Below are 24,799 nucleotides of genomic sequence, written 5' to 3' on the forward strand. Positions count from 1 at the left end.
TATGGGCCTTTACTATGAAACTGTGACAAAACGATTAACAATAAATCAGATTTGAATTGCTAATTTAATAAGCTGGAATTAATATATATGTATACATATACACATAGATGGGAAAAAATGGGAGATGCATACTTTTCAAGTACACATGAAAACTTGCGAAAATAAATCACATACTAATTCAGAGAAGCCATAAATTAAAAAACCCAGAAATTAGAATTTAAAATATAAGTAAAAGGTATACAACTACATGACAACTAAAAACAGCCAAAATGACCGTTAAAGAAAAAAATCAGAAAAACAATTAAGATTTAAAAGACAATGACAATACCATATATCAAAACCTACAAGTGGCAGCTAAAGCTTTCCAGGAAGAAATTTATATTGCTAAATGCCTACATTAAAAAGAAAAAAATGGGAAAAATAAATCAAGCTCACAACATAAAGCTCTAAATAAGAAACAAAGTAATAATCCAAGTAAAAATCAAGAGACGATAAAAATAAGTGCAGAAATAAATAGAAACTGCTTTTTGGACAAAATCCAAAAAATTGATAAACCATTATCAAATTTAATCCAAAAAAGGGAGAAAATACAAATCAACAAAATTATAAAAGAAATAGGGATAATAAACATAAAAGAAAACAAAAATATTATTATATAATGTTACATATAAATATATTCTGGCAAATGTGACAGCTTAAAGAAAAATGATTAACTACAATGATCATCCTACTGAATAGAAGAAAAAATCATTAAGTGCTTATTATGTACCAGACATTGTGCTGAAGTCCCCTAGCGAGCACAACAGCAAATGAATAATATAACTAGAAAAATTTTATAATTACAGAAGGACTAAGACAAGCAATCAAAGAATTATCCTACTCCCCCCAAAATTAAGAAGTAAAAGAAGATCAGGCAGAATGGTTTCAAACTTTCCAAGAATGAATAATTCCTGTTACACATGTTATTCAGTTCATGAATATAAAGAAAGAGGGGATATACCTTTTAGGAGGAAAATATGGTGTTAATTTTAAAAATCAGGTAAAGACAACATAATGACAAAGAAAATTACACTATCTATGAATTCACAGGTAAATATATCAGACTTAAACCTAAGCAGACTTTACCCTAAATATAAAAGATTAGTTGAATATGAGAAAACCTATCTTCCAAATTAAAAAAAATTGGGGGGCAGCTAGGTGGTACAGTGGATAGAGCACTGGCACTGGATTCAGGAGGACCCAAGTTCAAATCTGAATTCAGATACTTGACACTTATTAGCTGTGTGACGCTGGGCCAGTCACTTAAGCCCGATTGCCTCGTAAAAAAAAAAAAAGGGAAATTAAAAAAATTGAAGAGACTTTATAGGACTGGACAAAGTCTTGACGAAATTTATGTAGAAAAATAAGCAAGAATATCAAGAAATGCACTGAAGAGAAAAAAAGCTGAAATCGATTTTTGCATACCTAAATTCTAAAATATAATGCAAAGCAGCTATAAAAACCATCTGATGAAGTGAAAAATAGAAAAACGCTATCAATGGTCTAGATACACTAGCCATCCAACTAAGTAAATGCCAAATATTAGTGTTATAACAATTATTCAGAGAAAATGGTCAACCTCACTTACAATCAAAAAGACGCAAACAGAAACAACCATAAGGTACTACCACCTTATAACCTATTAAATACATCAAAATAATAACTCAATGCCAATGAGATTGTCCAGCAATAGGTATCCTCTTCCAATACTGGTAGAATTACAACCTTGTAGAATCTTTTTGAAAAGCAATCACACTAAAAATTTTAAAACTAATAACTCTCTTTGAATAATTCCACAGTTGGGATTTTACCCTGAAATCATAACCAAAAACAACAAAAATTAGCCATCTGCACAAAATTTATTCTATTAGCATTATATGCAATTGCAAAAAAACCCAAAAAAACAAAAAACAAAAACAAAAAAAACCCCACCAGAAACACTAACTAAATGTTCAATAAGTGAAATGGTTAAGTAAATGGTAATACGCTGATATTAACAGAATACTATATTGCAATTAAGACTTACAAATATGAACTATATTAATAAATCTGGAAAGAATTATAGGAAAAATGTAGTTTAAAAAAAGCAGAAGTACAGCGCATATACGTTAACCACAACTTTGTAAGAGGAAAGTTGATTGAATGAAAGAACATGAAAAAATTCTCTAAATTACTAATAATTAGAGTAATGCAAATCCATGCAACTTTAAGGTTTTATTTCAAACCTCACAGACTAGGAAAGATAACCAAAGAGGAAAATGACAAATGCTGAGGGGACTGGGAAAATAGAGAGACTAGCAGTACACTACTGAGGGAGCTGTGAATTGATTGAGGCATTCTAGAAAGCAATTTAGAACTTTGTCCCAAAGTTACATACCCTTTGACCTAGCCTAAGCACTATGAGGTCTATGCCCCAGAGAAAGCAAAGAAGGACCTACACATACAAAAATACTTTTAGCAGCAATTTCTCTGGTAGCCAAAAAACTGCGAAGTAAAGGGGTGCTCTCCTGTTGGGGAGTGACTGAATAAACTGTGGTATGTGAACATAATGGAATATTACTGTGTCGTAAGAAATGATGAAATGAACAGGTAGAGAGGAAAGTAGGAAAACCATTATGAACTTATGCAGAATAAAATGAGGTAGACCTAGGAGAATGATTTATACAATAACAGAGAAAACCTTTAGAATTATAATCAACAAATTGAAAAAGCATGATTCTAAAAGAATGATGATAGAACATACTACGAGCCTTGTGACAGAAGTGCAATGAATTTAAAATACAGAAGACAGACATACATGAATAGTTTTGGACATGGCCAATGTGGGAATTTATTTTTTTTACTTAGCTTTTTTTTTTTCCAATTTGCTCAAGGAGGGCGCAAGTTGGTGGGAGGCACAAAATAATGTTTCAAAGCAAATAAAAATCACAAAGGATATTTATGCTACTATGTCTTATTTCAATAGAATTTATTGCTGTTCAGTGGTATTGATCTGAATTAAAACTCAGAAACACACTATCAAAGAGGAATGGTGACAATATACTGCATCACCTTGCTATTAATAAAAAAAATACTTCAATGTATTGCTTTGGTAAGGTAGGACTGATAGAGATATTAGCATAATTGGTAATGAATGGAGGGTATTTATTGAAAAAAATTTGTTAAATGCACTGGATTTTTTTTATTTTTAAAGAATTATACTGTTAAAAACATATATACTGCATAATAAAATTTCTTTAAAAATTGTTAAAGAAAGATTTCCATCCAAAATGGTTCTTAAAAAAAGACAAAGAATGTAGTTGAGAACAGAAAAATTAAAATATTGTTATGAGAGTTTATGCACTGAACTTAAATGTAAATTGCTATTAAATAAATTGTATTGACATTTTACTATTGACTATGAGGGGGTGTAAATTTTCATTATTTTGAACTTGACACAAACATTTTCACATATAAAATAAAAAAACTGTTAGACTTAAAAAAAAAACTATATTAAATTTAACATGACAGTACTAACAATGCTTTGCTTGTGTGTTTATCTCTCTGCTCTTTTGTTCTAAGAACCTACCTTGAAGTTCCATAAAGCTGTAAAAAGGAAAAGAAGGCAAAGAATCTCAATTCAATTAGATTATTCCAGGCAGTATTAAATAGTGACCTTTGTTTTCGGCTCCAGACCTGTGATTTCATCGGTTTAGGGAACTTCCAATACCAACAGAACTGTTCTGTCACTTAAGAGTTCTTCAAGAGCTTCCTGGGGCACTAAAAGGTTTGCTCATGTCACACCATTACTATATTTCAAAGACTGGACTTGAACCCAGTCAGGTCTCTCTGACCCCCAGGCCCATTCATTAGGCTATGTGCTTTCCAAGCAGAGAATTCCATGCCAAAAAATAAAGTACTCTATATTCCAGCTAAACACAGCTACTTTGTAGTTCCACACAGGACATTTCATCTCCTGTCCCTATGACTCTGCACAGGTAACAACAGTAATTAATGTTTGCCAAGTACTTTCCAAATACTATCTCCTTTCCTCACAACCACCCTGCAATGGTAAACCTAGCTAAATGCCTGAGGCCAGATTTGATCTTGGGTTTTCCCAACTTCATGGCCAGCATATTATTCCCTGTGCCAACTAGCTTCACTGGACCGCTTATCCCTTAAACCTTAGAAGGTTCTTGAATTTCCTCATTCCATTAAAGGCTCAAGCTCAAGTGCTACCTCTTAGAACACTCTGCCTCCCTCTCCCTCAAAACAACCTCACTTGGGATATATTTTGCTTTTATGTATCTGTACCCATGTTTTCCCCAGGTAGAATTTAAGCTCCTAGAGAAAAGGGAGTGCTCCTTGTTATCCTCTCCCCAGTTTCTAGCAGTGTCTGGCACACAGTAGGTTCTTATTAAGTTCTTGTTGAATAGAAGGGAAGTGAAAATGAACTGCACAGGTCTGCCACTTCAAATAGTGCTGAAAACTAATGAAAATAGCTTAGCTATGATAGAACAAAGGATAGTAATACTGCCAGGGATAGGATTTTTCTCTTTTATAGAATACCAGGTGACCAAAAAAAGTCTGAAATCTTCAAAAACCCTGTAAAATAAAGACTCACTTGATTGCATTAAGACATTTTCTTCCCAAGGTCACAAAAATAATGCTACAAGTTCATTCAGAAGATGTTCAAACACAATACTCTCTTTAAATGCCTGTTTTTCAGGTAAGCTGATTCTCTCAGTGATAGTCAATTTATTAAAAGGGAAAACTTGTGCTACTGAGTTCTAATTCTTTGTAAATAATGTACCACCACCAACCCAATAAAATCAACAAGATGTGCAATGGTGGAAGTCTCCCAATGGCTAAGGAGGGATAAAAGCAGGCTAAGTAAAGCTAGTTTAACAGTGTTTCTGAAACAGATGGCTAAAGGGGGGAAGGAGGGGAGGCTGGGCTGGGTCCTAGACACTGCAATCAGGTGAAATAGTTCAGGGTTTACCATCCAGTCAAACTGCTAATGCCATGCACCTGCTGCCTCAGTGTTTTCTCTGAGGTCTAACTACAGCAGGGCAACTAGAGCTTTATCTCAGGGCACCAAAATTTAGACACTGCAAATACGTAAAATAATGGTTTTAGATTATTTTAAAATTTTCTTACGTGAATATTTTAACAGAATTTTTCACTTCTTCAGCAGCACAGAAATAACAGAGCATAGTACAAGTCCAAGAATTATTAGTCAAAAGTGGAAAATTATCAGGAAAGAAATCCCTATTTGATAAGAGTTGCTGGGAAATCTAGAAGAGTAGGTTAACAAAAATTAGACTCAGTCCAATATCTTATACTATATACCATGAAAAAAGATTAAAATGGATACATGTCCTTTATATTAGAGGTAATACCATTTTTAAAAAATCAAACATTATCTTATCAAGTACTTTTCACAAGTATATTGGGGGGGGCAGAGAATTCTTAACCAAATAAGAGAAGCAAAATTACCAAATAGATAATTTTAATTACATGAAATTGTATGCTTTCCATTATTGTTTTTGCACAAACAAATTTAATGAAAGTAAGCTAACATAACCAGAGAGAATTTTTTTCATCAAATTTATCTGATAAGCAATAATAACTGACAATGAGAATCCCAATATCCAAGATATATGAGAAACACAAAAAACCCAAAAGTCATTCCCTAGTTGATAAGTGATCAAAATAATACAAACAATTCTTAAAAGAATGACAAATTATTAAAAAATCATACAAAAGATTGCTCCAAATTACAAAAAAAAACCCAAAACAACTCAAAGATTTCACCTCACATCTGGAAAATTGACAAATACTGAGGTTACAGAAACATGGTTTGTAATGAAGGGAATTTGCTAGAAAACTCATCTTTTTACAATCAACTTAAACACTATGAAGAAAATCAACTGGGTTCTCTGAGGAATTTACAAACTGTTCCTACTCCAAACTTTTCTGCAGGACCTAATGAACCTGGCAGCCCTGACCACCCACTTTTCACTCCACTACCTTCCATGCCACCCCAACTCTACTCAATGATTAGTGAGTCCCTGCCTGAAACTTCCATAGCCCAACAAGGCCCAGCCTAATTGGTTTTTGCTACAGGTTCACCCTCCAGCCTGCTCCACCCCTTCTGCCATGAGGATAAGCCACCAGACTCACTCTTCCCCACCCCCATCACACTGTCATCCTAATGACTGATACTTGAGTGTCACTGTACAGACCCCAATCTCTTATCAACTGCCGGACTCTTCCCAGCCCCCTCACCACTCCAGGTCTATCCAACCCTTTTGACTGTGTTCTCTGGAATGCCTGTTCAAGTGAGTAAGAAAGTTGCTTTTATCTTAAACCCTTTCCTTTCTCATTCCTTCCATCTTCTTGCACTCACTGACACCTGGCCCCATTCTGATGACACAATGTACCTAGCCACCCTTTCCAGAACTGGCTGCATTTCACTTACGACCCAACCCTGCTTGGGGATAAGGTCAGGGAGTTTGAATATTTTCTATTCACCATGGGCACTTCCAAGCGCTCTCTGCCTCCATCAGTAAGTAATCTCTCCTCTTTTCAATTCTCTTTAATTCTAGTCCGTTCCTCTATTATTTTCAATTTATCTTGCATGCAGCATATATATACACATACACACACACATATATACACACACACATATATATATATATATACACACATACACATATATACACCCACACACAAATATATGTTTACAAGTTATCTCTCCCAACACAATGTAAGCTCCTTAAGAGCAGGAACTTTTTTTGTCTTTCTTCGTATTCCTAGCACTTAGTACAGGGCCTGGTACATAGTAGGCACCTGATAAATGTTTGTTGACTGAGGTTCATTTAATCCACACTAATTATGCAATCAAGATGCTGGTAATGGCTTCTACACACCTCTAGGACATGAGTTCAGTGCTTATCTCACAATCATTCTCTCCTCCCCAACTCTTGGCCTCATTCCAGGGGACTTCAACCCACATATTGATAACTCCCTCAAATATCCTAATCTCCCTGTTCTTAAACCCTATCCTTTGCCTATGACTCACCTATTCCTCCACCCTACCTCAGCTATACAGAGATGGTCACACGCTTGATCTTGTGGTCACTCCACTTCCATGTTCATGAACTCGGAAATTCCTTTATCTGATCATAGTCTGTGGTTATTTTGCCTTTTCCTCTGTTCTTATACTTACTGTGACCCCCAATCCCTTTCTCATCAGTTTTTTCTCAGGCCATCATCTCTGCACTGACTATACTCTCCTACTTTCCTCACCTTCACCCCATGATGAACCAGTTCAATTCTCCTCTATCTTCTACATTCAAGTCCCTTGCCCCCTTGCCCTATCACTGATCTTTCCCCACCTTGGATTACTCTACCATCTATTATCTTTGCTCCTATTCCTGTATTGCTGAAAGAGGCTAGAGGAATCACAAAACCATGCTGAAAGGGTCCACTACACATTTATGTTGTATAATCTCAACTGGGCCCCTCACTGAGGCAAGGTAATCTTCTTACACCTCTCTAATTGATTCACTGTTGTTGTTTGTCTTTCATTTTCAAAGAGGACCATGACATCAGGAAGATGATGCCATGACTTACAAGTGAATTATATTTAAGTGAGGGAGGGCTGTGCAAGATCACCAGTCTCACTTTGTCCTTGGAGCCCTCTGGGTCCAGTGGCAAGATATAGAGCAGGACGACTGGAGATGTTCCCCAATTGATTCACTGAGCTAGCTAGAAGGCTCAATGGATAGAACACTGGGCTTGCAGTCAAGAGGACCCAAGTTCAAATATGGCCTCAGACACTCACTAGCTGTGTTACCCTGGGCAAGTCACATAACCTCTGTTTGCCTTAATCCAGAGGAGGAAATGACAAATCACTATCTTCACCAAAAACTCTCATATGGGGGCATGAAGAATTGGACACAAATGAATAACTGAACAATAATCGATTCACTACCCCACATACTACAATGGCTTTTCCAATCCTTTTCATCCCTCCTCAAACTTTCCACTGCTCCCACTCTGCTCCCTCCCCAAAACCTGAAGCCTTTTGCTGAGAACTTCCTTTCATCCCTTCATTCTCATCTCACATAACTCAGATTCCTTCCCCACAACTTCCTCTTTCACCTATCTCACATGAAGGTGGCCCTTCTCCTTGCCAAGGCTAACCCCCTCTACATACATAAGTTATTACATTCCATCCCATCTTTTTCAGCCCACTGGCCCCTTTTTCATCTCCACTTTCTCAGTAATCTTCAATTTCTCCCTTTCTACTAGTGGCTTCCTTGCTCCTACACACTTATGTCTCTCTTCCCAATCCTCAAAAAACTTTCACTTGATCAGTCCATCCTTGATAGCTATCTTACTATATCTCTCTTCCCTTTTGTAGTTAAACTCCTTAAGAAAGTCATCTACAATCAATGCCTCCACTTCCTTTCCTCTCACTCTCTTAACTTTCCCATTTGGCTTCAGATTTCATCCCTCAACTCAAACAGCAATTGCCAAAATTACCAATGATCTTTTGATGGCCAAATCTAATAGTTTTTTCTCAGACTTCATCCTTTTTGTCCTCTCTGAAACATTTAACACTGTTGATCACTCTCTTTTCTTTATACTCTCTTCTATCTTCATCCAGGTTGTGCCCAATAACTCTGAATGTTCCCCATAACACAATGGTGTCCCCTGAGACTCTATCCTGGACCCTCTCTTTTCTTTTCCCTCTATACCATTTTGTTTGATCTAATCAGCTCTCATGGACAATGGGAGATATATAGATGAGTCTGAGATCTATTTCACTAGTTCTAACCTCTTCTCTCCAGACCTCCAGTCTCCCAACTCCACTTATTAGAGATCTCAAATTGGCTGGCACTTAGATACAATAAAACATGAGCTGAACTCTGATCTCGCCTTTCTCCTAAAACCTTTTCCTCTTCCTAACTTCCTTATTACTATTGAGGGTATCCCCAGTCCCCTAGTCACTTAGGTGTCAACTTCCATTTCTCAATCTCTCTTATCCACCACATCCAATGTGTTACCAAGTCCTATGGATTCTACTTTCCCAACATTTCCCATATATTTTTTTGACACTACCAATGCTCTGGTGCAGGCTGACATCTGGATTCCTGCTATGACATTTTGATTGGTGTCCCTGCTTCAAGTCTCTCTCCACTCAACTGTCAAAGTCATCTTCCTGGCAGAAGTTCAGTTCTTGACCATAAGTGGTCTGCTCCCTGCCAGTATGCCCACCACTGAGGCCTGAAGCCCCACTTCTGGAGGCCAGGAAACTACCAGCACAGCCAAGGACAACATGCCTTGTCAATACCAAGCATTGACATGGTTGCTCCAGGCAAGGAAATCTTGGTAGCAGATGAGTCTACCGGTAGCACTGCAAAGTAGCTGTAGTCCACTGGAACTGAGAACACAGAAGAAAATCAATGACTCTACAGGTAGTTACTTCTGACAGCAGATGATCAAGTGAACTCCTGTACTGAAGGCATTATCCTTTTCTATGAGACACTCTACCAGAATGCCAATGATGGTTGTCCATTTCCCAAAGTCATAATGGCAAAGGGTGGTATTGTGGGCATCAAGGTGGACAAAGGTGTAGTGCCCCTGGCAGGGATCAATGGTGAGACTACCACCTAAGGTCTGGATGGGCTGAGTGAGCACTATGCCCAGCATAAGAAGGATGGAGTTGACTGCCAAGTGGCGCGGTGTACTGAAAATTGGAGATAATACACCTTCCCCACTTGCCATCCTGGAGAATGCCAATGTGCTGGCCCAATATGCCAGTAGAATGGCACTGTCCCCATCATGGAGCCAGAGATCCTCCCTGATGGAGAACGTGATCTGAAGTGTAGTCAGTATGTCACTGAGAAGGTCCTGGCTGCTATCTACAAAGCTCTGAGTGACCACTATGTCTATCTGGAAGGTACCTTGCTGAAGCCTAACATGGTCACCCCTGGCCATGCCTGTACCCAGAAATAATCACATGAGGAGATCGCAATGGCAACTGTAACTGCCCTTCACTGGACTATGCCTCCTGTAGTCACTGGTATCACCTTCCTGTCTCGGGGTCAGAGTGAAGAGGATGCCTCCATCAACTTCAATACCATCAACCTGCTCCGTGCACAAGCCAATGGGCCCTGATCTTTTCTTACGGCTGAGTCCTAAAGGCATCTGCTCTCAGGACCTGGGGTGGAAAGAAGGAAAATGTCCAGACTGCCCCAAAGGAACATATTTAGCGGGTCACGGATAACAGCCAAGCTGCTCAAGACAAGTATACTCCAAGTGGAAAGTCAGGAGCTGCAGCCAGCAAGTCTCTAACCATGCCTAAGCCAAGGCCTTTCATCCTAACATCCAGGCCATCCCTCACAAGCCTCAGAAGAGGCTGAGATCCCAGAGCTTTGTGCTGACTTCTCCCATCATTCTTAACTTGTGTGGTGTTGTCCTCGGCCCACTTTTTCCAATAAACAACTATTTAATAAGGAAAAAGAAAAAGTGATCTTCCTAAAGCTTGTCTGACCAAGTTATTCCCCTTTTCAATAAATTCCAGTGGATCCCTATTACCTCCAGGATCAAGTATAAAATTCTGTTTATCTTTTAAAGCCCTACAGAATCTGGCTCTTTCCTACCTTACTTTTTATACTTTATCCTTTTTCCAGGTACTCTATAATACTTTGACACTGGCCTCTCTGTTATTTCTTGCATGTTAACACTCCCTCTCTCCTACCTTCACGCATCTTTTACTGGTTATCTCCCTTGTTTGGTATGCTCTCTCTCCCTCTTCTATCTCCTAGCTTCCCTGGCTTCCTTCAAGCCTCAGCTAAAATTTCACATTCTGCAAGAGGCCTTTGCCTGTCCCCCTCAATGTTACTGTCTCCCCTCTGAAATTACCTGCAATTTACTCCGAATATATCTTGTTTGTTCTTAGTTGTTTGCATATCATCTCCCTCATTAGGATGTGAGCTCCTTGAGTGCAGAGGCTATTTTTGCCTTTCCTTGAATTTCCAAGCACTTAGCACCGTGTGAGGCACATAGCTTAATAAATGCTTAACTAAATGAATGCTCATTGACTCAACAGTCAGGGTTGTGGAGATACAGGTACATTAACAGAGGTGTGAATTGGTCAACCATTCTGGAAAGCAATTTGGTATTATACTACAAAAATGACTAAATGTCCACGCCCTTTAAATTCAGCAATCCTAGTGATAGAGGTCAGTGATTAAAAAAAAAAATCCCACATACATCAAATTATGTATAGTAACACTTTTTTATTGTGGCAAAAAGCTGGTAGCATTTCTTGGACTCAACAATCCAGCCAAACCAGTCTTCTTACCGATCTTTATACAAGACATCATCTCCCAAGCTTTTGCTTTTTGAATTGTCTGTCCCCTATTTGTAGAGTACACTTGTTCCTCCCCTCTACCTCTTAGAATTCCTTGTTTTCTTCAAGACTCAGCTTAGCTGGTCGGCAAGTATTAATAACCTGCCAAGTGTTAGGCACTGTGCTAAGCTGTGGAGATACAAAGAAAAGCCCTGATCTCAAGGAGCTCACTGCTTAATAGGAGACAACATGCCAACAACTACGTACAAACAAGATACATGCAGGATAAACTTTCTACTTGAAACCTTTCCTGATTGCCAGTTCCTAATGCATTCTCCCCCAAATTACCTCATGTCTACATTGCACATATTTTGTCAATATGTATATGTATATATGTATATACGTATATATAAAACCTGTTTTCTCCCTCAAAATAATGTAAGTTCCTTGAAAGTGAGGACTGTTTTAATTTCTGTCTTTGTATCTCCAATGCCTGGCACATGGTAGGCATATGGTAAGGCTTGTTGACTAAACTAACCAGAAGTCCATTTATGACTATGGAGAACACAGGAAGCCTTATATGTTTCTTTTTACCACAGTGCCCGGCACGTAGTAGACACTAAATAAATGCTTGTAGACTGGTATGAACTAAATGAAATAAACAAAACCAGGGAAACAACATACAATAATAATATAAAGTGAAAGAACAATAACAAATCAAAACTAAATGCTGTGATACTATAATTAACTATCAGATCCCAAAGGAGAGACATGAGAATTCATCTCCCTTCTTCGATGATTTAATGGACTCGTTGGTTGTTGTCTTTCATTCTTGAACAGCACCAAAAAAAAAGGCATTAAATGTCTCCACACCTTCCTGGTATCAGAAACCCAAATAAATCTCCCAGGCCCTGCTCTCTATCAGCACTGTCTCTCAGACCCCAACCTAAGAAATACTCTACAGTGTTCCCAATTTTTTCAGTACGAGGTGGTATGGTCTTCTAGGCTTTCTTCAGAGTACACCGTTCTAGAATCCTAGGATCTTGGTTCTTGTTGAATTTGTGTAATCTTGTATTATCTCTGCTTCCCCCCCCCAATAATTAGGGAACCTCTTCCATATCTGCTAGGAAGTAGTTTTACTTAGATCACATCTTTAAAGTGATCTTTTAAAGGATCCATCTGGATCCTTTAGATCCAGAGTTTAAATATAAAAACTAAGCAACATGCTTTATTTACTTCGTATATCTAAATGTGATAAAAACACTGATTCATTTTTTTTTTTACAGTTCTTTGTAAAAGAAAATGTAAAATCTAACTTAGAGTCCATCTAACTTAGCTCCTTTATTTAAACAAATAAGGAACCAAGGCCCAGGGATGGTGATATGTCCAAGGTCACACCAATATAGCAGAATTCAAACACAACTTCTCTAACTTCTAATCTAGTAAGCTTTTTACTGCACCATGGGGTCTTTCAAGCTGAATGTCTAGCTGAAAAAAAGGGGCTTAGGGTAACGTAAAATGATAGAATTAGGACCTCAAAACCACACCAAGTTTGATCTAGTCCAATTTCCTCATTTTATAGATAACTGAGGGCCAGATGATCAAGTTACTTGCCAAAGGTCACAGTTAGTGGAGAGAGTTAGATGGGAAGAGGAGCCAACTCTTCGTATTAGAATTCTAACTGGGTCCTTTTCCCCCCTTCCTCCCCCGCATCACATTGCTTACCTGAACACTTTTTGACTTTCTGTACGAAACATATCAATTACAAAGAAATCCTCTCCCTCTCCCCCTCCCCCCGTTAACATATTATGGGGATGTCAACGATCCTGGTATTTTAGGGAAAAAGCCAAAAATGTGAACTAGAAGTTCCTTTAGAAGATAATCTTTTAACTATGCATGGCAAATAATAGTCTTTACAACAAAAGTAAATTCCAGGCCTGCTCTGGTGTGCCTCCTCCAATTGGTCCCCCAGACGGAAATGCCTCCACCCTAAGCAAATTATATATATAGTGGTGCTAGTGCACCATTAAGGGCCTTCTAATGTAAGTAGTGAATTGTTGTTGCTCTTATTTTTATTCTAGCATTAAAGTTGAGGGCTGAGTTTTGTGGCTTATTTAATTTTGTTCAAATTGATTAAACGTGTCGTTTCCCTTTTCAGAATGACCAGCAGGTAGGGGAAGGGAGCAAACGGGAAGGTAACAGCGGTCCGAATCCCCCTTTCTCCACGCAGAGCCTCCCTGGTTGCCAAGGGAGCCCACCCCAAACCGTCTTTTACAGGTGGTATCAAGGCCTCCTCTACAAATTTCCCATTTCCTTCCCCAGCCCCTCCCACCTCGGCCTCTGGGACTGTCCTGTCACCCAGCTTCCAGGTCCCCCCTCCCCCCAATGGCGCCAGGCCCTGCTCCCCCGCTTACCTTGGGCTCGGACCCTGCTCCCCGACTTTCTCCTCCCCTGCCAGGCCCCACACCTCTTGGCCTCCTTCGACAGCTTCCCTTACCTGGAAACGGGTTTAAGAGCAGATCACAGAGCCCCGCTGGCGTCCTGGTTCCCCAACGACTCCTCTCAAAGCCCTGCGAGGGCTTCAAACGGATACGAATCACCACCACTACACAATAGGACACCCTCCAACCCCCTATAGACCGGACGCGCCTGCGCAGCCCCGGAGGTGGGGGTGGGGGTGGGGGAGGGCACGTGCTGGCAGGGATGTGGGGGGTCAGCACGTGCACACTTGGATGTTAGGCAGCTGCAGCACGTGCCAAATCCACGAGGAGCTGCTGCGCATGTGCTCCAGAGTCGCTTTTAAAGCGAGAAAAGGCTCGCTGGCTGTCGTCTTGGTACACGTTGGGACTTTGGAGTGCTTGTAAGGAGTTGAAAACATCTTCACGAAAAAATAGATCACTTCTAGCTTTTTGTGTATTAAATGTATGCTTAAAAATGTTTCATTATGTTTTCCAGCTAGTCATTTTTTAAAAATTAGCTTTTTATAAACTATTCAATATTTCTTTTGAACTGCTCTGCAACTCCTTACCCATGGTAACAAAGGTACTAAGTAACAGCACAGAATTCAAGTGGCTACTTTGTCTTCAAAAAACAGCACACTTTCTATTATACCCCATTTGTTTTTCAAGATAACTATCTAGCTAAAGTGCTTCAGGTATACTTTTAAAACAGATAAGGAAACTGAGACTGGGGGAGATGGATTGATTCTACCAGTCACACCGCTGAGAACTGTCTTTGGTGGGATTCCAACCCACTGCATTCCAAATAATGCTTTCCCATATTTCCCAAATTATTCATCTGCTTGCTTTCTGAAACTGAGCACATCCCTGTTTTATCCCAGTGTACCTGATCGTTGCTTTTACATTTTCTTTTACAAAGAACTGTAAAAAAAAAATGAATCAGTGTTTTTATCACCTTTAGACATACGAAGTAAATAAAGCACGTTGCTTAGTTTTTATATTTAAACTCTTGGATTGATGCTGTTCTAAATCAAGCCTCCACTTACATCTCGATGCAATTAATGAGTCATACACTACCACCACCACCACCACCACCCCCAACCAAAAGGTCATCTTGAATTGCCATAACATCTTTGGCTCAGTGGTTCACAAAGCTGCCACACATTAAAGGGCCTCGAATTTGGCCACTCTACTTCGAGTCTTAGTGAAGAGGCTTAGCGAAGATAAACAGACTCCACCCCTTTAGTAGGGCCTTTGATTTGCTATTCTTTTTTATTTCTTTATGCCCCAAGATAAGATATATATCTGGGAGGGACGGAGATAAAATCCAAAGGTCATTTGCTCGAGTTGCTCTAGAGGTTGGGGGAGAAGGCAAGGTTGGTGTAAATTGCCGCTGGTAACCCAAACTCCCGGATAAACAGCTAGCAAAAACTATACTAAACTCGTAGCCCAGCAAACCAGGTGACTGGAGAGGAAAGAGGAGGAGCCTCGCCTAAGCCCGGCCCACTGCAGACAGGTTGCTCTGTGGCTCAAGGTGCGCCCTTTCGTCACGTCGCCAGCGCCACGCTGATTGGTTGCTCCAGCAGCCCCTGCCCCTCCCTCCCAGCTGGAGCTAGTGGCCGGTTCCGCGGCGTCCGGCGTCGCCGCCATCTTTGTTGATGTGTCAGCTTCGCTGGGATTTGGGGAAACCTGCGGCGGGTGAAGAGTAACGCTCCTGGCCTTCCTCATCGCACCCCCTCCCCCGGCCCTAACTGCCCCCCGCCCTCGCCCGCTCCCTTGGCCTCCCAGACCTCGCTATGGAGAGGCTGACAACTTAGTCGACTGCCTCACTGCCGGGTAAGAGTCTCTTTCAGAGGCTTGGGGAAAGTCGGAGGGGAGTTCACTGAGGGGAGTCGAGCTCGGGCTGGGAAGAAGAGAGTCCTTGGGCTGAGGAGGTTCCCTCGGGGGGTGGGGGGCCGGAACCCTGCCCCCCCCACCCCTGGGCCCAGTTCGGAGCGGGGACGACGGGGACGTTCTGAGGCCCTGAAGGCGGAGCGAGCGCTTGCTCTTGTCTCTCGGGTGGAAAGAAGGTGGGGGGGGCGGCGGGAAGGAAGGGGGTGTCGGTAAAGTTGTGAGCCCCGTACTCCGCTCTCCTCGCCCCTTCTCTTCCCCCCATAGGAGAAGGCAGGGAGGAGTAGGGAAGACCGAGTGGGAAACAAACTCTGAGGTTCCTCTCTGGCGAGGCGAAGCCAGGAGATGTGCCGGGGGGCTTGGGTCGTGATGCCTGAATGCACCCAGGCAGTTTGCCGAGAGAAAAAAAAACGTTTGGTCTGTAAACTGTAATTTTGCGTGTTGTGTTGTCGTTGTGACTCTTGTCGCGCCTTTTTGTTGTGGTGGCGTCGAGTTGTCAAGGAACCACTTTCTTCAAATAAGGACAAAGGGGGTGCCTATAGCCTTCCTGTCTCTAGTGCTTTTCAGAATTCGAGGGCGGCCAGATTTAATGAGCTCGTGACTATTCGTTGAGTAAGACAGAACGATAAACTGAGGTAGGACAGGAAAGGAAAAGGGGGCCCTTAAATACTTCAGTAAATGGTAGAAAGAAAGCTTGTAGTCGTATTCCCGGCCTGTTCCTCCGCATCGGTTTGATTTAGTAAAGATAGAAGAGTGTTTGGCATTATTGTTTTACGTCCAGTTTGTTGATTGGCTGGCATGATAATTTTGTGTTAGCGAGTTCAGCCCAAATTTTTTTTCCCCCCAAATTCAGATTGGGTGGATTTCTCACCAAAAGCATACAGGAAGCAAGTGAGCCTGTTTTCTGCAAGTGGTGTTTTAGTAGCCATTCAGGTAGTTGTTAATTCATTATTCATTAGGAGAGCATTTGGTTTTATGAGATTATGCTGTCTAGTAGTAAGCGCTCAGGTATGTCTTGTGTGGTGCAGAGTACCTGGATATGTCTTGCTAAATATCTTCAGTCTGTTTTTATTTGGAGGACAATTAAAGTTCAGAAAACTTTGAGATTGAATGGTGCAGCAGTCTGCCTGTAGTGTGTAATGTGTATAGGCTACTTTTTTGAGCTACTTTTTGTGACTTTCCTTATGTACTTTCGGAAAACGTTAACAGTGATTGTAAAACATTAAACATTACGAGTAGCAGTTTGCCATGATTGATTTTTCTGGGTGTAGTCACATGGATTAAACTGCATTAAAGTATGTGGGAGGCTGCAGGAGAGTGAAAATAGAGTTGAATTCCATGTTACAATCAATAAACAAGATAATTGTGAAATTAAATTTTGAGGGCATAATTTTAAGAATGCCATCACTAAACAATAATTACAGTTGGACCTTGGGAAAACTTTGATTAAGTATTAGACAATTTTATACATTAGTAGGCAGGCCTACAATCCCATTTGGCATTTCTGAATTTTTTTTGTTGATGAATCATGAGAATGGCTGTAGTGTGGTTTAGAAACCTTTTTAACCTATTGAATATTTGCTTACAGTTGAGCACTCGTAACAAACTTGAGTACCTACTCTTGCAAGAAACGGTGTTAAGGAGCGATGAAAAGACTTAAAGATGAATAAAACATGAACTCCTTTCAGTTTGGTAGGGGAGAAAAGCATATGCAAGTAACTGTAAAAAAAGATGAAACGTAATTGCTGTTTAAAAAATAAATGCTATGAAAATAAGTAATGATATTTTAGAGGAAGATGCTAGATAAAGTTACATTTGTGTAATTATTCTCACAGCATTAAATGTTATATATATTTTCTATAGCACCTTTTAAGCGATTCTGATAGGATAAAGCAACTTTGTGTGAATGTTCAGAAATACCTGTTTTCCCTGGAAGAATTTCTACTAATGTACAAATGTTTTCTAATTGATCTAAGGTCAGTTTATTACGGTGAACAACCTTAGCCTCATACAGTTTTCCTCTCTCCCCTGCCTTTTTCATTGTTTTTTTTGGGGGGGGCGGTTTGTTTTGTTTTGGGAGGGGGGTGAGGCGGGAGACCGAATCTACCCTGATCTTTGTGTCAGGTTTGTTGACCCATTCTAATTTACATGTTTGTAGCATTTCAAAAAATAAAATACTAAGCTAGAGCCTGATTCCCAAATTCCACATAAATGTGTTGTTAGTAGGCTTACTACTTTTGTTGTATTATTTTACTTTATTAGTTCTCCACATTTTGGGAGACAGTGATACATATACATACATTACATACATGCATACACACGTATGTATGTATGCAGTAAGTGCCTATTATTTTTCATGCTGTGAGTTAGTTAAATTTTAGTAGTATAGCCCCTGCCCCTGAGGAGCTTATGGTCCATTATTAGAAATGAGAAAAATGCATGAATAACTGTAATTCGGGGGTGCTAATAACATGAATGAGGATGTGATTTATGGGAATACAGAATAGATTACTCTCCCTAGATCATTCTATACTGACTTAATAAAAGGATTTGTTCTGTGAAGTTTGGATTCAGTTAATGGGCTGAACTTGAGAACCTAGAGTGCCACGTGTGGCGTGGAGACCTTAGGTTCCCCACCCCTAGTTTAGAGAAACAGTAGCAGACTTGAGCAGCAGCAAATAAGGTGTACTTTCTGTTTAAGGATGCCCTAGAAAGAAAATATGTGTATGTTTTCCTGGCCGGTTTACAACTTGTTCACTTTCTAGAAACAATGCTATCATGCAAATTCCAAATAGTCTATCATCTCAGATATAGTTCTGAGAAAGTTCCCATAAGCTTTACCAAACTACCACAGGGACACATGACAGTAAAAACCCCATCTTAGAGTTGCTTGGGCCAGAAAAGTTAATGACTTGCTTAGGGTCCTGACAAAAGGACTTGAACCCACGTCTTCCTGACCCTGAGACATGCTCTCTAGCTGTAAATTGACCTTTCCCAACAAATTTTATCACTTGCTAACAAATGGGGGGGGAGGTCTGAATAATTCACAAACTGAAAAAACATTTCTAAAATTTAGTGGGTTATATTGTGGATTGATTGACCACAAATTGTATTCCCTCCTCTCCTATAAAAAGGAATCTTTCACAAAATGCTTAGCATAATGCCCAGCCCTTAACTGATATTCATTATCTACCTGTTTAGAACTTTTCCTATTCACTTATGTTCCAGTTTTGAGTTTCTATGTATATAATATGGAGATTGCAGCAAAATTTTAAACAATCAACTAAAAAGCTTCAATATAAGGAAATCATGCAGATGACCTGAAAAACTTTTTGTTAATTCTGAGATTAAAGCAAAAGTCAGAATTTTTTTGTTTTTATTTGTTTTGTTTTTCTTTTGTTTTGAGACATCTCCTGAATTGAATCTGGTGATTGTAAAAGCAGAACTTGGGATTCTGGAACACAGAGTTGGAAAAATACACAGTAAGAGAGTAGGTCTTGTTTGTTCTCTAGTTTTATGTAATTGAAAGAAATTGCTAAATTTCAGTTAGAGGTGAGTGAAAATAAAGATTTTTTTTTCCCCATCCAAATTCACAGACCTACCTCAAATCTATCCACAGACCCTGTTTGTAGGGGTGGAGTGGGATGGATCCCAGGTTAAGAACCCCTAGACTAGATCTAAACATCTTATGAAAACTGTGAATTACTATAAGTTTTGGGTGACTGTTTTAAGGTTTTTGAGTGAAGTATAATGTCCATAATCAAGAGTTAAGCTTCAGGTGGTAGCTAGGTAGCATAATGGATTAAGTGCTAGGCCTGGAGTCAGGAAGACTTATCTTCATGAGTTCAGATATGGCCTCAGACACTAGCTGTATGATCCTAGGCAAGTCACTAACCCTGTTCACTTCTATTGCTCATTTTAAAATGAGCTGGAGAAGAAAATGGCATACCACTCCAGGATCTGTGCCAAGAAAACCCGAAAGGGGGTCATGATGAGTCAGACACAATTGAAAAACGACTCAACAGAATGCTTCAGGATAATTAATCTTGCAGCCAGGTGTGGAGTGAATTGAAAAGAGGAGAGTTAGATCAATTCTAACAGTCCAGGAAAGAGGTTAATTAAGACCAGAATTGGGGTGGTAGGAGTGAGGATAAAGAGTAATTGAAATTGTAAGGGCACTGGCCAGACAGCTAGGTGGTGAAGTGGATAGTGGAACTCCTCCTGAGTTCAAATATGGTCTTCATACATTTTACTACTAACTGTGTAAACCTGAGCAAGTCACTTAACCCTATCTGTAAAATGAACTGGAGAAAGAAATGGCAAACCACCGTGGGATCTTTGCCAAGAAATGAGAATATAAAGAGTTGGATGTGACTGAAACAACTGAAAAATAACAAAATCACCTGAGTTAAGCACTTGATTGGAGTAAGAATTTGGAGAATGTTAGGGAAGCACTGAGGGAGGTTTAGAGCCAAACTGGAAGAGTGACTGCTCTGTTAATAAAAATATGGAATTTAGGAAGAGGAGGACCAGGGTTGGGAGCAAAATGAATTGATTTTGAGAAATGTTAACTTATCGAGGCAGGTTAGCATAGTGAATAGAGAAAGCTATCCTCAGGAAAACCTGGGTTCACAATTCTACCTCTGACATAACCTGACCTTGGGCAAGTTACTTAACTTCCTAGTTGTCCAGATGACTTTCTATGACTAAGTTGTAGAACAATCACTGATCTGCATTGTTTATGATAGTTCTTTACTAGACTATCCCTACACCTATGAAATTGTGAGTCTGACTGAGGAAAAAATAGGAAGTACAGGGAGAGAACCCTTTGATCACCAACATTTATGAGCTAGGAGTACCAAAAAAAACCAACAAAGAAAGAGGGAGAAGCTTCCATAGAGTTAAGAAGAGAATGAGGAGAATGATAAATTGCAGAAGTCAAGGGAAGAGAGAATAACAAGAATGAATACCTTATCAGCAGTAAAATACTAATAATAGTCAAAGCATGAGAGTAAAAGGAAAAAAAAAAGCAAAGCTGTTGTATTTGCTGTTTGAATTATTTGAATTTGGTGACCTTAACAGATGACCTAGCAGATTTCAAGAGTATTGGGGTAAACAAGCTATGTGTTATGTAGAGACAATGAGTGTAGATGATATTTTTGAGGAGTTTGTCAATTAAGGGAAAGGGATATTTGAGCAGGTTATATTGTTTTGTTTTTAAAATATAAGAGACCTGAGTGCATTTTGTACTCCAAAAGAAGGAGATAGTAGAGAAGAAAGTATGGAAAATACACAATGCAAAAGTAAGAATAATCTAGGAATTGATGGGGGTGGGATGGGGGGAAGATAGAAATAAGAAAGAATGAGGACATTTTTGTATGCCTCATCTCCCTGCTACTAGATTGCAAGCTGTTACAATATCTCACAGTCTTACAATATTTGTATTACTTGATTTCAAGCTTTCCTTCAAAAAACATTTTATTTTGAAGAGGAAAGGAGGGAAGTTAAGGGAACTCAGTGTTTAATGGCCTGTCTTATTAATTAGGTGGTCACTTGTAAAATACAGCCTTTCTGCCTTACCCTTTTCGGAGAGCTAGAGGAAGTGGTCCCCATTTGGAGAATGGTTTAAGGGAAATGATACCACAGGTTTTCCTTGCAGAAGACAAATTTTATGTTGACTTTATGCAATCATTCATTTATAGTGTAGTTTCTGGAAAAGGTAAATCAGACTATGCTTATGAATAAAATATTACAACTTTCTAAATATAAACCTTCATAGTATTTGGATAACATTTTAGTGTTTATTGGCTAACAATATAGGATTAGTTTAAATAAAGGAATAATGATACAACACATAATATCAGATCTTTTGGGGATTTACATGGGAAATTTCTGGTTCCTATAATGGGGTATTAATTTCTTGTGATAATGTTCAGCATTATCAATTCCCAGATTAGAATGTGTTTTATTTTTTGTTTGTAATTTCTTAAGATCAGGATTCTTATTTAGAATAATTCAGTTGACAAAAAGAGAAAAAACTTATTAAGGAAATAGTTTTTCACTTGTTTGACTCTTTTATAGAAAACAGTTTGTTACAAGTGAGATCTATTTAGGTCTTAAGTGAAATTACTGGGAAAAAAATCACTGTGAAACAATTACTGTGGTTTTTTAGAGGTATGAGGAGTGTTTTAAGATAATTTGAATAAACAGATAAACTTCACTGACCAGTTACCTACAGCTGATGAGCTCCAGTAAGAGCGAAACCACTTCTCACTCCATTGAAATAATTTTGAAGTGTGAATTGGTCCTGTAGTACTGTGTCATAAAACATACTGAAATAGAAAGTAATGGAATTACAAGATTATATGTATTCAGTGTCTTAAATATTCTGTAGCATTTTTCCTAAATGTAAAAATTATCCAAAGTCAGGCAAGTTAGGTTATTTTTGTCTCATTGTTCAGAACTGTGTATCTACTACTATATCACTACTTTGGGAGTTTATAGACACACCGCAAATTCTGAATAAGTGACCTAAGAATGTGCTGAACCTAAGTCGAACATTGCCATCTAACTCTCCTGCTCACTTTGGACAATGGACAGACCATTCTGCAGCTAAGATGGGGAACTGTTTGACCCCAACATCTCTTCCCTACCTCCTTTCTTTCCCTTCCTAAGGATTATAAGTACACTATGCTCTTCTCATCTTATCCCTTTAAACCTTGCCCCCCCTACATTTCATGTCCATTTTAAAAAAGAAAAAAAATTAAAACATTTGTTGAGTATCTATGTTCAAAACCCTGTACTCTACAATGAAGGAGCTATAAGATTGGGTTCCTCATCTTAAAGAGCTTAGAATCTAGTAGAGAAGATAAGGGAAACATAATTATGTAGTACAAATAGAATATGGTAATTGCTGGAAAGAGATATAGTACTATAAGAGTTTGAGGAGAGTGATACCAGTACCTCAGACTGATGGGGAGGGAAATTAGGAACTTCATGGAACAGGTAGGTAGCATTTGTGCTAAATAGAATTTCACCATGCCTTGAGTGGAGAGCACATTCTAGACAAAGGGAAAGTCAATAGTAAAAGCATGGAAATGCTATTTACCAATGCAAACATTGGTCCATTTTGACTGCAGTGTAGTATTATGTGCCAAAGAGTAATGTGAAAAAAAACAGAAAAGGTAGCCTGGAGCCAGACTGTGGAGAGCCTTGAATTCCAGGCTAAAGGGTTTGAACTTTACTCATTAAGTAATAGAAAGCCTTTAAACAGTGGAGTGATATGATGAGATCTATGCATTAGAAAAATTAGCCTGACAGGGGTATATAAGATAAATCAGAATGGAAAAGATTGAAAGGATTAGGAAAGGTGGAGGGGAATGATCCTCCTAACAGGACAGGTGGAATCAGAACTGGGGTGATGGTAATGGTAATGGAAAAAAAGAGAAGCATGTCTTAGATTTGTGGAAGTAGAATCAATCAAGCATTTACTAGCACTTACTGTTTTGTTAGGTGCTGGGAACCAAATCTAAAGTGAGGTAGTTCTTTCTTTAAAGAGCTTGCCTTCTGAAGGTGTGAAGGGAGACAGAATGCTAATACATAGATCTATAGGTATATACACAACACAGAACTTATACAAGGTAATCGTGGGAGTGGAGGGTAGGCCAAGGGAATGGCTCTTGAGCAGAATATTGAAGAACATCATGGATTTCAAGAGGTAGAAGTAAAGGTATGGGAAACAATGGCTATTACAGAGGCACAGAGATGAAAGATAATGTTCTGTGTTAAAGATCTAGTAGGCCAGGATGTTTGGGGTGTGGAGAGAGTGAGACATAACAAGTTGTGAAAAGCTTTAAGTGCCAAACATGAATCATGAATTTATATTTGATCCTAGAGGTAGGGCACCTGTGCTAAATTTAATGAATAGAAGGGGCAGCATGGTCAACTGCATTTTGGGGAAATCTATTAACCTTTGGGTATAGAGGGTGGGTGAAAGAAGGGAGAGACTTGAATCAGGAATGCTAATTAGGAGGCTCTTGCAGTAGTCAGGGCGAGGTGACAAAAACTGGAACTAGGATTGGGGAATCCATTAAATATTGAATGAAAGGGGAGAGTCACGATGTGATTTAAATCATATGATAGGGAGTATAAATAAGGAAATTTGAAGGGCAGGTTTTAGGGGAGAGATAATGAGTTTGGTTAGTGATAAATTATTTTTTAGATACACTTTTGACTTCCAAAGAGAGATTAGGCGTTTGGAAATGCAGTTCTGCAACTCTGAAGAGAATTTGGAACTAGATTGGAAGATTGGGAATTAGTTGCCTAGTGGTGACTACAGGTTGTCATTGAAATTTTAGGGAGTAGATTCCAACTCAGAAGTTGGAAGTGACCTGAGGACGCAGTGTTTTGAAGTCTTTCTGTTCTTAAGGGGATAGAAAGAAGAGCCCAACCAGGCAAAAGAACCTAGAGTGCGTTGCCATAACAACTGACATTTATCTGTCTTTAAAGTTTGCAAAGCACTTTACATACACTTTCATTTGAATCTTCAAAGTCTGGAGAGAAGAGAATGTCTGGAGTTGGTCAGCATTGTGAAATACCTTGAGGAGGGAGGTCGAGGAAGAAACAAACTGAAACAAACTGAGAAAAAGCTATGAGATTTGGTGATTAGAAGGTCCACAGGTGACCTTAGAATAGAAAGCAAGTTGGAAAGGAGTGGGGAGTTGGGAGTGAGGGTATGGAGGCATCTAATTTCTCATTTAGTAGTTCATGAACCCCTTGATGCTCTAAGGGGTTTGAACTAAAAATTCTTTAGTGGCTCCTAAAGCAGTAAATAATTGTAAAGAATATTATGAATAGTGTCTTAAATTACCCTGGAGATTCACAGGACATTTTATTGTTCTTACTATTTTGAAAGGGACAAGGAACAAAATCAAGTTCTGGACATCTTACCTGGAATCAGTACATAAAAAGTGCTTTTCCCTGGGTACTAAATGAATCAGTTAAAAACTTGACATTTTCAAGAAATAGTATTTGGGATTATTATTCCAATTTTGAAGCAAAG

General features: G+C 39.1%; 2 protein-coding genes and 1 pseudogene across 2 annotated transcripts in view; 2 read left to right on the forward strand and 1 right to left on the reverse strand.

Annotated features, from left to right (window-relative positions):
- Positions 1-13,954, reverse strand: part of TDRD1 (tudor domain containing 1) — a 70,253-nt gene extending 56,299 nt beyond the window's left edge. Inside the window, exon 1 of the mRNA XM_027851874.1 lies at positions 13,887-13,954. The gene's annotated coding sequence lies outside the window, so the exon portion shown is untranslated. The remainder of the gene's footprint in view (positions 1-13,886) is intronic.
- LOC114035471 lies at positions 6,557-10,457 on the forward strand (annotated as a pseudogene).
- Positions 13,955-15,501: 1,547 nt separating the features above from the next.
- CCDC186 (coiled-coil domain containing 186) overlaps positions 15,502-24,799 on the forward strand; it is a 66,148-nt gene continuing 56,850 nt past the window's right edge. The window contains exon 1 of the mRNA XM_027852058.1: positions 15,502-15,684. The gene's annotated coding sequence lies outside the window, so the exon portion shown is untranslated. The remainder of the gene's footprint in view (positions 15,685-24,799) is intronic.

Source organism: Vombatus ursinus, unplaced genomic scaffold (genome assembly GCF_900497805.2).
Source record: "Vombatus ursinus unplaced genomic scaffold, bare-nosed wombat genome assembly UNPS02009205.1, whole genome shotgun sequence".
Lineage (NCBI taxonomy): Eukaryota > Metazoa > Chordata > Mammalia > Diprotodontia > Vombatidae > Vombatus > Vombatus ursinus.